Source organism: Rattus norvegicus, chromosome X (genome assembly GCF_036323735.1).
Source record: "Rattus norvegicus strain BN/NHsdMcwi chromosome X, GRCr8, whole genome shotgun sequence".
NCBI classification, from domain to species: domain Eukaryota; kingdom Metazoa; phylum Chordata; class Mammalia; order Rodentia; family Muridae; genus Rattus; species Rattus norvegicus.
In genome coordinates, this window is record NC_086039.1 from 109,250,674 (window position 1) to 109,265,469 (window position 14,796).

The 14,796-nt window shown below is 41.9% G+C and overlaps 1 long non-coding RNA gene across 1 annotated transcript; it reads left to right on the forward strand.

Annotated features, from left to right (window-relative positions):
- The first annotated feature begins 144 nt into the window (after positions 1-144).
- Positions 145-14,057, forward strand: LOC103694504 (uncharacterized). The gene is made up of 2 exons (XR_005498284.2): positions 145-304; positions 13,948-14,057. It is a non-coding gene; the product is annotated as an uncharacterized LOC103694504 (long non-coding RNA).
- Positions 14,058-14,796: the final 739 nt, after the last annotated feature.

Sequence of the window (14,796 nt, forward strand, 5' to 3'; positions counted from 1 at the left end):
AAAAAGAAAACTACCCTAGGCACAGTTTTTCTATTCCCTGAGTCCCCCTTTTCTTCCCTCTCGGCAGAGCCTTCTTAACTTTCTATCTAGGCAACTCCCTCTGGACCGCCTCACTTCCGGAGTCTTTTTCCCCTTTCCCCACCTCTGAGAGCGTGGCTTTCCTGGCTCTAGTGCAGAATCTCTTTGCTGCCGGCAGAAAGTGAAAGAAGAGCAAATTGGTTTTGCAAACTCAGTGAGTGCTTCCCCATGGAGGCTGAGAAAAGCCCCTCCCCCTTTTACTGGATGAAACCAGCCTGGAAATCAAGTAAGTTCCCTCAGGACTCAGCGACCCTAATTCCCCAGGGCTCTGGATACCCTTGGGAAGTGCCATTTCCCTAACTTTGGGACTTGAACGTAGAAGTAGAAGATAGCCAACCAGAAGCCCCTTGGGGTTGAGAGACTATGATTCCGCTTTGAGTTTTTGCCATGAGCGGGTCCTGGTCCTTGCACGAGGAGGGCCAGTTTGGTAAGCCTCAAAAGTTTGCTTCTGGTAGGGTAGGCATGCAGGGGATCGGAGGTGGGGATACGTGTGTGAGGGATGAAATGAATGTATGTGGGGGAGCACTACCAGAGATGCCAATTGGAAGTTTTTTTGCCAATTGGAAGTTTTGTTCGGGGAAGTGGGGACTACATACACTCAAGTATTCCAGACTTAAGTGTAACCCCAAGCATTTTGAGCAAGGGGCCTTTAAAATAAAAAATAAAAATAAAAAAAACCCACATCCTGGTATCAGCTGCCTAAGGAGGCTTGTACAAGTAAGCAGTTGAATAGAAGCTAAGATATAACACGTCGGGTATCAAGACCTCGGGCCCTAGAATAGAGTTGGATGATTTTCCAGGGGGATTCTCCATCAAGAAGATAAACGTCCTGAAATGGCCTCAGTAACAATACAAGATGGCTGGAGGTCTTCACTGTCTTGCCCAGTGTGTGTGTGTGTGTGTGTGTGTGTGTGTGTGTGTGTGTGTGTGTGTGTGTGAGAGAGAGAGAGAGAGAGAGAGAGAGAGAGAGAGCGTGTGTGTGTGTGTGTGTGTGTGAAGTGGTTCACAGAGGAGATGCAAATGGATGTTTTTACCCAGCTGTAGTTGGGGCTGTGCACTCAGTGACTTTGGTACATTCAACCGAAAAGGGTGTGCAAGGGAATGTGGACTTAGAGTGGAGTTTGTGTGGGCGTGTGTGCAAGGGGATTTGTATTCATTTGCACCTGCGTGTGTGCATACGTGCTTCCGTGCATGCCTGGGAGCGAGGTGCAGTGGGTGGGGGTGTTCTACCTGAACAGGTTCGCGTGTGCATGCTTGTACTTGCATGTGCATGCATGTGCATGCATGCGCTGGGGAGGGGGAAATCACCAGGAAGGCTAATCCAAAGTAGGAGTCGGGGCAGACACTGTAAGTGCCTGGGGTTGACACTGCACATCTGAGCGGCTTTTGCTGATTGCTGGACGTCATGGCTCTTACCTACACGTTTTTGCTTGTTTATTTTCTTTTTTCTCAGTTGGGCAGAAAAGTGACGCGGACTTGTGGTCAATCTATGAAAACTCTTCACTATCCCTCTCTAACTGCCTATAGTTTGCTTCTAAGCTTAGAGTTCATACAGTGGCTAGTCATAGTTCACAAGTCGTGACTTAGGAGAGGAACAGACCCAGACAAGTTTATTTGCTGTTGTAGTGTCTTTTGAATGTGTGACAGAAGACATGGGACAGAAGACTTCCTGTTATCTAGTCTTTATTCGGGACTGTCTTTTACTTGGTATGACTGAAGGTAGGTATGCTGGTTCTGTGAGAAAGGGAGTCCTCAGAGTGAGAGGATTGTGAGAAAGGACACACCCCCAGTAAGCTTACAGGAGGATGGGCTCTGCACATCAAGTACAGAATTCCACTGTATGCAACACCTGCATACCCTGTCCCTCCCCTAGTCTATCCGGGATATCATTAGTATTGGAGAGTATTTGCCAACTGATTGCCAAACAAGGTTGTAGTACTACACAGCACATCCGGTGTGTGGGAGGCCAAGGGTGAGACGTCACTGGATAAGTGACTGAGAGATCAGCTGGCTTGGGTTCTGACCCCATCTTTACCACCGAGTCACTGTAAACCTAAGCAGTGTCCTTAATGTTCCTGTGCCTTTTACACTCACAAAATTGGATGAGTTCACAGGGAAATTAGAAGTGCAAGTACGACTATAATAAACTCTTAACCCCTGGGAAGCATTGAATAAGTAGCACCATATCTAGGAATTTGCATGCAGGTATCCAGTGCTCCCTTTATGTCCTAGGAGCGACACTTGTAGGACTGGGGAGGTAGCTCAGCAGGTAAGAGCACTTGGTGCTCTTGCAGAGGATCCAGGTTTATTTCCCAGCACCCACGCGGTGGTGGCAAGGACCAGCCTTGACTTGGGAGAGGGGTTCTGAAAGAAGGGGTACTTGGGAGTGGCAAAAACAAAAGGCTTGAAGTCAAATCACGGGTCTGTGCTGGTGGCCTATGCTCTGCTGGAGACAGATTTCCAGCCTGCTTTCCCTGGAGAGCTCCAGACAGTGCGCTCTCTCTCTCTCTCTCTCTCTCTCTCTCTCTCTCTCTCTCTCTCTCTCTCTCTCTCTCTGTGTGTGTGTGTGTGTGTGTGTGTGTGTGTGTGTGTGTGTGTTTTGTTTGCGACAGTTCTAGCACTTCTCTCTAGCTATCCTAATTCTCTGGATAGCTCATCTCCTGCTTTTATTTACATATCAATCCAGTCATTTACTCCACGTTCCCTTTGATTATCCTATAAATCAACATCCCTTGACCTAAGCCTCTTAATTCTTAGGAGACTGCAAGCACACATTTTATTTTAACATTGCGAAAGCATTCAGAGACCTGCCTGCCTCTGTTAAGCACAGATGCTAAGCTAGCTGGGTGGGACCCCATCCTGAAATTACCATTTCTACCACACCTCTGCCTGGACTCCCTGTGTCCCAGACTGACCTTGAACTCAGGAATCTGCCTGCCTTTGTATTTTTCTGTTAAGCTGGCTCATTCATGCAGCTGTTTTTGTTCCTTTAGATTCCTGAAGCCCCTCATAATTCATGTTGCATCCTCATAATTTGCATTGGTGAGAAATTATATATTTTTTGGGCTCATGTTTTTAGAGTCCTTGTTCACATCCTTAAGGGCAGTCCTGAAGGTCCCAGTGTTTACCATTTTGCTGAGGCAGTAGCCACACCTCCACCCAGACTGGTGCTGTCTCAGATTATCAGGAAGTCATTAATAGAGAGGACATTCCTCCAAGGGACACGAAAATATGTACATCATATAACAAGCCTTATGCCCATGGCAGCCATTGACAGTCATGGAGACCTACGTCCGTCCAATGCCCCTGTCCCAGTTGCAAGAACCATGTCATGTTGTGCCCACCAAGTCCATGCGGGACCTGGCATTGTGGTTCACAGCTGTCTGTGAACTCCAGTTCCAGGGGATCCCAGGCACGCTTCTGACTTTTGCAGTCACTGGACATGCATGTGGTATGCAGATATACATACAAGTAAAACATCCATACACAAAATAAAACAAGTAAATCTAAAAAAAAAACCCAAAAAACTTTTTTCCAATTTTTCCCACGTTTGACACACTGTTGCCCAAGAAAATTTGATGATACTCTGGGTATATAGATATGTAGATAGGTTTACAATGCAAAAAAATCAGTGGATAATCATAAAGAAATTGATTCTATGATAATTTTTGGTATACATATTTTTTCATTTATTAAATACAAAAGGAAATCAGCATTTTAGGTGGATGTGCTTAATTATTAAATACAGAGTTAAATCATGATATTACAGTTTTCAGAGATGAATGATAACTTTAATTCTATGACCACCAAAGCAAAGAACCCCACCTTGTATTAATGTGTAGTACAAAAAAACACAGATATATTTAGTGCTTTTGCAGAAATTCTTGGGAATGCTGTCCTAACTGTAAGCCAAAATTTACCTGATAATTCTTTTTTTGAATTTCAAGTCAGCAATTCAAAGAGCAATTTAAAAATGGAACATCCTAACACAATACAAAGTATTCAATACATGACAGTAGGGGGATATTAAAAGTATGTTTTTTCTCTAAATTAAACCATCCTGTTTCTGTTGGAGGAGGAAACCATACATACAATAAAGTGCTACAATTCCTAATATGTAGGAGGTACAATCTGAGCTGTGGTCTTTCAGGTAGCATCTGCTGTGCTCATGACAGCATGCTCAGTACACAATGCACATGTGTGCTCAGAGCCAAGCCTACAGTGAAATTGCGTGATGGGGAACATAGCCAGAAGCATGTTGGATTAGTAAGAATTCAATTCTGAATTAAATTTTGGTAACTGTACTCTTAGAAACCTTATATTTGCCACCCAATTTTTATGACCTCCACAATCAGGTGGCATTGCTGTGTCTTACTTCTTACATTGTTGAGCCTTATATAAAATGTAAGTTACAGTATCCACTATGCACATACCCACAGTATACTTCCTTTTTGTTTGTTTGTTTGTATAGCCTTGGTTAGCCTGGAACTGTGTAGATCAGACTGGCCTCAAACTCACAAGAGATCCACCTGCTTCTGCCCCCCAAGTGCTGAGATTTAAAGAAATGTGCTACCACCAGAATGTAATTAAATCATCTCTGGATTAGTTACACATGCTATGCCATAAAGGCTGTATAGATAGTTGTTATACTACATTGTTTAGATAATAATAGCAAGGAAAATCTCTACCTAGAAAAGTCTACATTTACTCAGTTCAAGTTATTTCTCAATCACTTTTGGTTCTCAAATAAAATCAAATTAGTTGAATGCGGAACCCTCCATAAGGGCTATTTTGTGTGTGTGTACACTTCACATATACACGTGTAAGGGTATTAACTATTTTATTCCAGATAGAAGATATTAAGCTGATTTCTTTGTGGCTTCTTTTTTGGTACATCATGTGCTACCCTCATCCATAGCTTTCTGAGTCCATCTTGTGATGTTATACACTGAAAGTAAGTCGGACTTCATTTTGAATTACAGTGTTCAGGTCCTCTGTAAACTCATCTAGATTACTGCTTTGGCATTCAAGCCTTTTGTCTTCTTTCCATTTGTCCCTTGGTAATAGCCCGTTCTACCACTCTCTCACTTGTGTGATCTTGTACAAGGTACGTCACAATCCAATCTCTTTGCCAGATGTGGTGATACTCCTAGCACTAAAGGAGGCTGAGGCAGGAGGATAATGATTTTGAGGCCAGCCTAGACTATACAGTGAGATCGTCCCTCAAAACAACCTCTTATTTGATGAAGGGGGTAAGGGTGCTGAATATTTCATGTGGTTTTTGGGAGGAGTAGCAGTGATCTAGATGGAGTGACCTGCAGTAGCTACACCGTAAGTGCTAGATTAAAATCAGAAAATAGAAGACCAAGGATGGTGGTATACACCTTCAGTCCCAGCACTTGGAAGGCAGAGGAAGGAGAACCTCTGAGTTCAAGGCCAGCCTATTCTACATGGCAAGTCCTAAGATAGCCAGAGCTACATAAAATGACCCTGTCTCAGAAAAAAAAGGTAAATATGATTGAATATTCACAGAAAGGAGCAAAATTAGTGCTATATTCTCTCACATTTGTCTGTATTCCCAGCTCTCAGGAGGCTGAGGCAGGAGAATAAATTTTTGGCCAGCCATAGCTATAATGCAAAACTTTACCTTAAGGGAAACCAAACTTTCAGGTGATGCGTCCTGTTGAAATGATTCTAATTTGTGGCAAGTTGACATTTAAACCAACCCCCATACCTGACTATCACTGTATTGTTCTACTCTCGAGGCTAAGAAGGCAAACTTCAAGGAGTGACACGTGAAGTGGCCTTTGATTAGTTGGTTCATCTTACATTGTTGTTGTTGAGCTGTTTCTTGTGACTCTATAGAGAGAAATACACCCAAAACTTCTGGTGGTGTGCTGGTGGCTCCTTGATGCTTCTGCAAACTTGGGTCAATTGGCAGAGTGATGTCAGCTGATACAGACTCCCATGGAGTTTCACTAAGACAGACTCATGTGCTACATCTGGTGAGGCAAGATTTGTGGAGGACAGGAAATATATATATATATATATATATATTATATATATTTTTCAAAATGTATAAATATATACACATACATATATATATATATGAATGATGTGGTCACAGTTAATGTAAAAAGTTAATGTAAATTAACAGTTAATGTAAAAAGAGGTCATGAATTTGAAAGGGAGCAGGGAGGAGTGTATGGAGAGGGTTTGGAGGGAAGAAAGCTAAGGAAAATTTAATCATATTATAATATAAAACAAAACCAAACAACTCTGTGGAGATCTTGCTGGCTCTGACTGTGGTTTTGAGAGCTGGTCTCATTTAAGCCAGACTAGGTTTGATCTTGATCCCTTTGTCTCTCACACCTGAGTGCTGGGGTTACAGCATATTTCACTAAGCCTGGACTTATTGGCTTCTTCCTTAAGCAATGTAAAGTCATCTAGTTATTAAAAAAAAAGCGCATCCCTGAAATAGAGTAAATTGTGCAAGTTCAGTTCATTTTTCCATTAGCATATATTTGTCCATAAATGTGCAGACTCAGCATGACATGTAACAATGCATCATCCAGTCATCGCATTTCCACTTCCATGTATGGAAATCATGTCATTTCATTTTAAAATATTTTTATTAATTCTTTGAGAATTTCATACAGTATATGAATCCTGTCAACCCCACACCATCCCTATTGCTGCTTTTTTTTGAGATAGAATCTTCCTATGCAGCCCTGACTGGCCTGGAACCTACCACGTAGACCAGGCTGGGTTTGAATTAAAGGCATGCACCATCATAACTGAGTATTTGTTAAAAGGTTTGGAGTATTCCATTACCTTCTTTAAAAGATATTTTTCTGAAGGCATCGGACAGGACAGCCACTATAAGATTGTAGAAACATCATACATCCTTATTTACTTCCTTAAGTGAGAATAACTGAGAATATTTCTAACACTTCATCATTAAGTATTTTGTTTGATGTGGCTTCTAAGAGTTAGCCTTTATCAAGTAAATGACTTCAGTTTTTGCCTCTTTGCAGCTTTTTGAAAAACATTAATTGATGTGGATTTATCCACTTTATATCCTGATCACAGTCCTTCATTTTCTCTCAATCTTGTCTCACATAGAACCCCCCCCTTCCCCCCTCCTCTTCTCCTCTGAGGAGGGGACCCTTCCACACCAACCCATCCTAGCATGATGTAAAGATTTTTAAACTGCTTTTTCACTTTTCAACTTTTATTATACTAGTACTTATTCAATGCTGCTTAAATTGTGTGTGTGTGTGTGTGTGTGTGTGTGTGTGTGTGTGTGTGTAGTGTTTGCATGTGTTCCTATGTGTACATGTGGAGACCAGAGGTTTCCACCTTATGTTTTTGTGACAGGGAGTCTTCCTGAATCTAGATCACATCATTTGGACTAAACTGACCAATGAAACCCAAGAATCTGCTTTCTCCCATAGTTCTCCAGTGCCAGGGTTACAGATAAACACTATAGCGCCTGGCTTTTCTGTGATTGATGGGATCTGAACTCAGGTCCTGGTGCTGGAACAGCTAGTGCGTATCCCACTGAGCCATCTCCGTGGTCACCCCACAATGCTTTTAATGTTGAGATTCGTTGGAATCTAGATCCAACCAAGGTCAGTTTTTTGTATTAGGTTATATCTAATCTTTTTATTTTATTTATTTATTTTAAAATGGAAAATACTAGCGTTTTATTTTGGAACATTCTAAATATATTCGAAGGCAGAATAATATGCCCTGTGTATTCCTGTTCTGCTCTAGGAATTTATGATAGATAATTTAATGTGGTATTAATGATTGTAAACAAATTGCTCTGGCTTGTTTTGTTTTTTAATTAAATATATGAAACAAACAGTTTCCTCATAGCATTTTCTTAAGTATGCAAGTTTTAATAGACCTCACTGCTTCGGTTTCTCTCTGATTATAATAATTTTAAATCTTTTTCTAAATTTGAAATTTTTACTTTATGGGTAGGAGTGTTTTGCCTACATGTATGTGTCTGCACCACGTACCTGCTTGGTGCCTAAGGAGGCCAGAAGAGTGTGTTAGATCTCCTGGAACTGGATTTATGTATGACTGTGAGGCACCGTATGGGTGCTGGGGATAAAACCTGGATCCTCTGCAAGAGCAGCGGCCCGTGTTCTTAACCGCTGAGACATCTATCTCTCCATCTCCCTTGCTCATGTTAAATCTTTTCAAAGCTAAAAGCAAACAGTGCTTCATTTCTTTTTTCTTTTTGTGGTTCTTTTTTTCGGAGCTGGGGACCGAACCCAGGGCCTTGCGCTTCCTAGGTAAGGGCTCTACCACTGAGCTAAATCCCCAGCCCCGCTTCATTTCTTTAAATCCCTTACCACTGGCTTGTTGAAGAAGTCAGGAATTTGTCCTGTGGGTTGTCCTGTGTTTTTGATTTGGCTGATTGTTCCCTCCTCCCGTTGTTTTACTTGTATTTAATGTCGTCTGGAAACAGTCTTGAGATTCGTGTTCTTTGTTCATATTTTAAGAAAGGATAGTTTATTGTTGAGGCTAAGAACTTTTATTTTTATAATGTCTGCTCGCCTCACTTTTAGTACAAACACAAGTGGATTGAGGTACTAGAGATGTGACCACTCTATTGTCAAGTTTTCCCTTGTCTTCTTTCTCAATGGCTTTACTAATCATTTGGTAAGTGTTCTCTAAATGATTTTATGAAGGGTTTCCAAGTAATGGTTTTCCAATTCTACACTTCTCAGCATTTGTCAGTTAGAATTGCTTTGTAATAATTATCTGTGCCCTATTTGATAAGCCCAATAAACTTAAGCCCTTTTACTTGTCATTACTCCAGATAAGGAGTCAGCATTCTATTTCACATTGAGAGATCCTTAAATGCTAGCCTTCTTTGTATTTCTTGGATAAACTCTTTCTGGACAGGATGCATTCTTGTAAATGTACTGCAATATTTGAGTTATTATTATTTCACTCAGCATATTCTGTTTCTGTGTTCATAAGTGTGAATGCCTATAACACTGATTCTTAATCTGTGGAAAAAGTACTTCCCTGTGGAGCATTTGGAAATACCTGGAGGTGCTTTAAATTTTCACCGTTAATTCAATACTTATTTCTGTATGTACTTTGTTATTAGTATTTAGCAGAAATGATCTAGAAATGCTAAATGCTAATTGACCTATCCAAATTGACAGCTGTTGCCAGGAATGGTGACACACAACTTTTATCCTTGCCCTCAGGAAACAGAGGTAGGTGGACAAATTGGATTCCAGCCTCGTCTTCATGCTGAGTTGCAGGCTAGCCAGGACTGTAGGCTTTGCTTTTTCAAAACCTACTTTTAATAAGGCTTTCTAAATGGTTTAACCTCCCTTCTAGCCCACCACCCACCAGAGGGAAAGAAAGGTCATTAAGACATTGGGGAAGTCAACCTGTTTAGAAATAGTTCTTTGGAGTAAATCCTTTCTGGGTTGTCAGGATATATACCAGCAGTCCAGTTCAGTAGTGTCAGGATAGCAAATGTGAATTGGCAGTGACAGTATGACCCAGCAGAAACAACCAGGCTTCTGCTGAATTGGCACGACTCAGCAGGAGCTATCAGGACCAGCAGGGACACCAGAAATTCTCTGCCACACTTCTGTTAACGAAGTGAAGATCAGGGAAGATGTAAGACCAGTGAAGCATTGCAAAGCTAGCTATGCAAGCCAACAGTCAATGTCCATTGAGTCCTATTTATACTCCCTCCAAACATCACATGTTCTCCCATGAGTCTTGCCTCCCACGGGTCTTGCCTCAGCAAGATACCACATGAGTCTATCTTAGCAAAAGTCCACATGATTCTGTATCAGCTGACATCATTTTGCCAATTGGTCCAAGTCTGCAGAAGTGGCAAGAACCTTCTTATTTGGGGGGTCTCTCCCCCTGTCTCTCTCTGTCTCTCTGTCTCTGTCTCTGTCTCTGTCTCTGTCTCTCTCTCTCGCTCTCTCTCTCTCTGTGTGTGCATTTCTTTTTGGTTTTTGGTGCATTTCTTTCTCTGAAGTCACTTCAAATGATGACCACTAGCAGCATCCGCTGTCTGCTATGTTATATTTATATTCTTAACATCATGTGTCCTTTCACGTGTTTGCTTTAGCCAAACATCCTTTCACTGGTGTCTGCTTCAAGAAAAATGCTTTGACATAACTGACTTTCCAAAGATACCAGAAGTATCTTCCACTTCTATATAAAAGTCCTTCTATAAGGACTATATAAAAACCCTTTTGAAGCATAAACACACACACACACACACACACACACACACACACACACAGAGAGAGAGAGAGAGAGAGAGAGAGAGAGAGAGAGACAGAGACAGAGACAGAGAAAGAGACAGAGAGATAGAAAGAGACAGAGACAGAGAGACAGACAGAGGCAGAGAGATAGAGAGACAGAGAGGGGGGAGAGACCCCTAAATAATAATAGAGAAGGAAATTTCCAGCTGTTAAAAATATTTTCTTGTACTTTTCTTGTGCGTATCCAATTGGAATTAATGTTCATAAGAGAGGTGGGCCTGTAATGTCATCTCCTTATACTTGGCAGTTTGGGTATAGAGATTACACTACGCTCACTCTCGTAATGTAATTGTCCTCATTTATTGTTGCTGTGGAAATTTGCTTAAGACATTTTAACGTTTTATAATTTAACTGTTCAGTGTAGTTCAACTTGTCATCTTGGACCTTTTAGTATTTTGCACAAAGATCCCATCCACACTGCTGGGGATCTGGGGCAATGTATAGCATTCTCTAGTCTAGCATTGACCATGCTACAGCCTTTATTCCAGTACAGATTACGAACTACTTTCAGTCTCCCCTCCATAACTCCCCAAAGGTTTCTCCACTTTAATTCAATCTCTGGGATTCATTTTATATCAGAATTATTTCATTGTAAGCAACAGAGATTGATTTAATATAATGTAAACAAAAGTAAGACTATTTAGAAGGGTATTGGAGTTATTCAAATTCAGTTGATGATGCTTGGAAAAACAATGCCTCAAGAAGTCAGGAAGCAGAGGGCTTAGGGTGTTTGGGGAGCAGTACACCTGACTCTGGTATCTTTAATCGAGATTGAAAAATTAAGGATGGTGTTGGGCAGTATGGAATACACCTTTAATCCTGGTACTCAGAAAATAGAGGCAGGTGGATGTCTAAGGTCAAGGCCAGCCTGGTCTACAAAAGTGAGTTCAAGGACAGCCAAGGCTACCGAGAAACCTTGTCTCAAAGAAAATAGTAAGGATGCTATGCTGACGAGTTCAGAGGATAGCAGCACTGTCTGCTCTTCGAGAGGACCTGGGTTTGATTCCCAATTCTTACATAGAAACTTATAGCTACCTGTGGTTTCAGTTCCAGGGTAGCTGATGCACAGGTCCAGACCCCACAGGCACCAGGCAATACTGACATTCAGGCAAAACACCTATATGCAGAAAATATATTTTTAATTTAAGGATGGAAAACCTAACTATTCAAAGGACTGTTTAGAACTCATTTTAGTGTAAGAGGTCTGGGGACTGGGGTGGTGTCGGATGCACAGTTAGCTTGCAAGTAGAGCGCAGGGGAATTTCTGGTGGTGAACACTTCAGGAGTGTTCTCTTCCCAGGCAGTGGTATAGCTTTTGTGACATGTTCTAGGAGTGATTCTCACACACCTTTATTCCTTCTGGATAGCATCTTATGTACAGTTTGGGAGTGGGTTGGGTCTGACAGCAGGTGCTTCCTATTGGCTTGGCCTGAGATGTCTCATCTATATGAGGAGAGACTTGTGGGCATTGTTCCTAAGTGACTGATGGCCACATTTTTCTCTATGTGGGGTGGGGGCTGTGGCTATGGGACAGGGGACAGGAGCAGGCAAAGCTCCTACCTTCTCTTCTGGGTTTCTGGGGCTTCAAGCCTTAGCTTGACCTTACCAGGCATCCTCTCACGGTCTACTGCCCCATAGCGGGCCAGTCAACTACATTCTTTTTAAAAGCTAGCCATTCAATTTAGCCAGTAAATATTAAATGGGTATCTGTTCTGTTCCAAATGGTGTCTAGGCAAGCAGGAACTATCAATTGGCCCTTGCCATGGTGCAATGTAACAAAGCCCATAACATTTCTGATTGCTTCGGAAGAACTTGTTCTTACGGATTTGGAGGGCAGCTGAAAGCAGCTGATTAGTCGTATTTTGTTGGGCAACTCTGATTGAGACTGCAGTGGCTCTCCAGGTTTTCTGCAGTCCTATGATTAAGTTACGGCAGCTGTGCTTTGCATACGTCTACTCTCAGACCAGTGAACTAGCTGCCATTGGTTGGAAATTAAGCACCACCTTTTTGTCTGTGTAGACTTGGAAGGTGCGTGGGAAAAGCTGAAAGTTGGACCCAGTAATTCAATTTAGTGGGGAAAGATGATATCATACAATATGTAAGTATAATCTATAAATAAATTACCAAGCATAGAAGAAGAAACCAAGTGGTAGTGCAAAGACAATGAAGGTTTAGAAGCGACCGTGAAAGCAATCCCAGTGTGCAGCTAGGACTGCGTGATGGCTAATCTTGCTCATCAACTTGTCTACATCTGGAATGAAGTAAAGCCCAAGGAGCTGTCCATGCCTGTGAAGGGTTTTCTTGTTAGGATCATTTGGAGAAGACCCATCCTAAATCGGGGCCACATCTTCGGGTGCCTGTCCACCAACAACGGACATGGAAGAAGGAAACTTGCTTTTTGCCTGCCTGCCTGCCTGCCTGCCTGCCTGCCTACCCTCACTCTAACTGGCAAATTCTTGTGTCCTGTTGCTGAGGCTTTCCTTTGCTCCTATTAGATCCCAATTTTTTGGCATTCCAACATAGACTCAGACCAGCAGCAATCGAGGAATTCCTTGGGGTCTAGCACTGGATTGGCATTGCTGTGATGTCCAGTCTCATGAATTGAATGACTGCTGGCTTCCTGGCCTTTCCATTGAGGAGACAGTCATTGTTAGACTAGCTAAATCATAGCCTGTAAGCCACTCCAATAAATTCCCCTTAAATGTGTATACTATATAATTAAATACATGAATGTAATAGTTATATAAGTTCTGTTTTTTGAAGAACCCTGACTAAACAGATGGAGTAGTTGTTCATAAAATAGTGACAATGAAACTTGGCCTGGTATTGCCTCAACCATATTAAAAGTAAGAATATGATCCTAAAAGTTGAAGAATATTATATCTAGCTAGAAATAAAGTTGGGGCCTGGGCCTCCCTCCTTACCTACCTACCTACCTTCCTTCCTTCCTTTGTTTCTTTTTCTTTCTTTTTTCTTATGGGATAGGTTCTCACATTGTAGGCCAATCTGACCTTAAACTCACATAGATCTACCCGCCTCTACGTCATGAGCACAGGAATTAAGACATGTACCACTGTCTTAGTTAGAGTCTTTTGCTGTGAACGGATACCATGACCAATGTGAGTTTTATAGAGTTTTTACAGGTTCAGAGGTTCAGTCCATTATCATCAAGGCAGGAACATGGCAGCATCCAGACAGGCATGGTGCAGAATGAGCTGTGTTCTACATCTTCGCCCGAAGGAAGCCAGGAACAGACTCAGCACCCTCAGGCAGCCAGGAGGAGTGTCTCCAAGCCCACCCCCACAGTGATAATTCCTCCAACAAGGAACACCTTCTAATAGTGCCACTCCCTGGGCCAAGCATATGCAAACCATCACAACCACCATGCCTGGCTTTGCATCTTGGTTTCTTAACCCTCTAGACAACAATGTTTGACTCTACAGTCTTGGAATTTCCTCCTACTGGAGGCACCAAAAATACATTATAGAGAGTTATTATGTTAGCATCTCTCTTACAGCTCACAATGTTCTTGATTTTCCAGGATGAATACTCTGAAGAAAAGCAAAGATTTGGGACCTGCTGGCACCTCGAGTGTATTATCTGGAGAGAAAAGTGAGTAATTGACTGAAGTAGAGAGAAGCATATAGGAAAGCCTTCCTGTTCTCTTTTATGGCCGCTTCCTATGGAGAGCAGAGGCTGGTTATTGTCAAGAGACTGCTCACGGGGCTGGGGATTTAGCTCAGTGGTAGAGCACTTACCTAGGAAGCGCAAGGCCCTGGGTTCGGTCCCCAGCTCCGAAAAAAAAAAAAAAAAGAACAAAAAAAAAAGAGACTGCTCACTTTCCTGTGATAATCTAACATCTGCCTTTCTATACATCACTTTCTTCTATCCACTTTTATCCCTCCTTGTGTCCTACCTTCTTGCCAACTGTATGTGCCGCACTTTAAAATGTATGCAGTTGTTAAAAACAACAACAACAGAAACCAAGGATGTGGATATATGTGTTTTTATTTACCTATGTGTACAAGAATTTGGATTGAGTATTTGTTTATGTTATTTGAATGTAGATATTGTATAGATTTGTTGAAATACTGTTCAGCCATGCCATATCCTTCAATCAGTTACCACGTTGGGCGCTGTTGTGGTATGAATGCGAAATGCCCTCCATAAGCTTATATGTTGAAATACTTGTTCTCTAGTTGGTGGTGGAGGTTTGGAACTTTGTAAAACATTTACTACACATAGTTTTGATGAAACAAGTGGCTCTGAACCTTGGGGTTCAACAGCTTGGTACCATTATATGTCACCTGGTTCCTCCCTGCAGAGGCAACATGAACAGCCAATTCAAACTGCTGCCGCCTTTCCTTCTCTGCCACAGAAAACTGTATAA